At 48.0% G+C, this 2207-nt stretch overlaps 1 non-coding gene across 1 annotated transcript; it reads left to right on the top strand.

Moving 5' to 3' along the window:
* The first annotated feature begins 2103 nt into the window (after positions 1 to 2103).
* Positions 2104 to 2207, top strand: LOC132354434 (U6 spliceosomal RNA). Its single transcript, XR_009499299.1, has one exon. It is a non-coding gene; the product is annotated as a U6 spliceosomal RNA (small nuclear RNA).

The following is a 2207-nucleotide window of genomic DNA, read 5'->3' as shown; positions in this document are numbered from 1 at the left end:
TTACTGCTGTACAGCGAAGTGATTCAGTTATATATATATATATATATATATATATATATATATACACTCTTTTATATTCTTTTCCATTACGGTTTATCATAGGATATTGAAGCTAGTGCTCTGTGCTGTACAGTAGGACCTTGTGTTTATTGGAATCATTTTTAATATCACGTGCCCGTGGGTTATATCATCCGTGAACTTCATTTCAGGAGAGCCAAGAGGACTTTCCCAGAGCTGACATTCAAGCCAGCACATGCACTGGTATGGCCATGCCTGTGGTTTAAACACAAAAGCATTAAATTATGGGTTATTAATCCATTGGTAAATGGTCACTGCCAAGAGTCCCCTACTATTACCCTCCTGGCTCTCCCTGGGGACCCCCTGGGTCTCCCCCTGACCCAGCAGCCCAGGGGTTAACACTAGGCACAGTGGGAGGAAAGAGGGTCCCAGGGACTGTGGAATGAGCCAACGCATTTACCAAGTAACAGATCTTCCGTGTATCGCCCCTGGACATTACAAAATATTTGCTCTGATAAGTGAATGGCACTCAAAGACATGTTTACAAATGCGCCTTTATGCACGTTAACTCAAACTGGAAACTGCCCAATGTCCGTGAACACATGAGACAAACTGTACATCCAGACAATGGAATACTCAGTGATTAAGACGGGCTGGGGGGGCCACAGAGGGGAGGAATGAACTACAGATACATGTAAAAATATGACTAACTCTCAAAAGCATTATGCTGAGTCAAAGAAGCCAATGCAAAAAGCCATATACCATATGATTCCACTAATGTGAAATTCTAGAAGCGTCAAAACGAATCCTTAGGGACCAAAAGCAGATCAGTGGTGGCCTGGGCCTGGGAGGGGATGGTGGGAAAGACAACAAAGGAGCACGAGGAAGTTTGGGGGCGGGTAGGAATGCTGTGTGTTTTGATTGTGGTGGTGGTTTTTCAAGCGTGTATGTATCTGTCAAAACCCATCCCGTTGTCTGCTTTGACGGATGCAATTTATTGTATGTAAATTATACCTCAATAATGTTGACCCCCAAAAAGCAGATGGCGGAGAGGGGCCAAATGGTCTAGAAACATTGATCTGTCACTAGAAGACAAAGCTGAGTCATGTCGCTGCCTGCCCGCCAGACTGTCACTCTGAGCTTGAACCCGGGCCCAAGCCCAATCCAAGGCCAGCCCGAGCCCTTCCTCCCATGCCAGGCTCCTTGGGAAAAAGCAAGAGGGGTGTCCCAATAATAGGAGCGGGTGGGGCAGGGGAGAAAGGGGGAGAGAGATGGAGGCTAGGCTCCAGAGAGTGGCCCTCCAGGGCTTTTTTCTTCTGCTCTGATGTAACCTTCATCAGCGGCCTTTGGCTGAGGCGTAACAGAGCCATTGTCACCAGATGGTGACAGCTGGCAGTGCTTGCCCAAAGTCCCATAGCTGGTAGGTAGCAGAAGCGGGATCTGCACCAGGGTAACAGCCCCTTATAGCGACGAGGCTCTGTAGCTGGAGCCCAACTCATTCCTTCTGCAAATATTGAAGACCTACTATGTGCCAGGACCTCTGCTGTGCTCTGGACATACAGCTGTGAGCAGGACAAAGGTGGCTCCCTCCTGGAGTGCACATCCTAGTGGGGACAGGGTCTGGGAGTCACTTGAGGCCCTGTCAATACCGAGGAGGCTTGAGATGGTTCCAGTCTTTCTATATGGCCTAGATCAGCATTTTTTAAAAATATATATATATATATTTTTTTTAATTTTTATTTATTTATTTATTTTATTTATGGCTGTGTTGGGTCTTCGTTTCTGTGCGAGGGCTTTCTCTAGTTGCAGCAACCGGGGACCACACTTCATCGCAGTGCGCAGGCCTCCCATTATCGCGGCCTCTCTTGTTGCGGAGCACAGGCTCCAGACACGCAGGCTCAGTAGTTGTGGCTCACGGGCCCAGTTGCTCCGCGGCATGTGGGATCTTCCCAGACCAGGGCTCGAACCCGTGTCCCCTGCACTGGCAGGCAGACTCTCAACCACTGCGCCACCAGGGAAGCCCCTAGATCAGCATTTTAGGCAAACTAATGGCATGTGCTCAGCAGTTTTAAAAAATGGAATAGAGTGCTTGCTTTGGCAGCACATACACTAAAGTTGGAATGATACAGAGATTAGCTTGGCCCCTGCACAGGGATGACACGCAAATTCATGAAGCGTTCCATATTTTT

This window comes from Balaenoptera ricei, chromosome 19 (assembly GCF_028023285.1).
Source record: "Balaenoptera ricei isolate mBalRic1 chromosome 19, mBalRic1.hap2, whole genome shotgun sequence".
Classification (NCBI taxonomy): domain Eukaryota; kingdom Metazoa; phylum Chordata; class Mammalia; order Artiodactyla; family Balaenopteridae; genus Balaenoptera; species Balaenoptera ricei.
The sequence above is the reverse complement of the archived record's forward strand: the minus strand, read 5'-3'. Positions and strand labels throughout refer to the sequence as shown.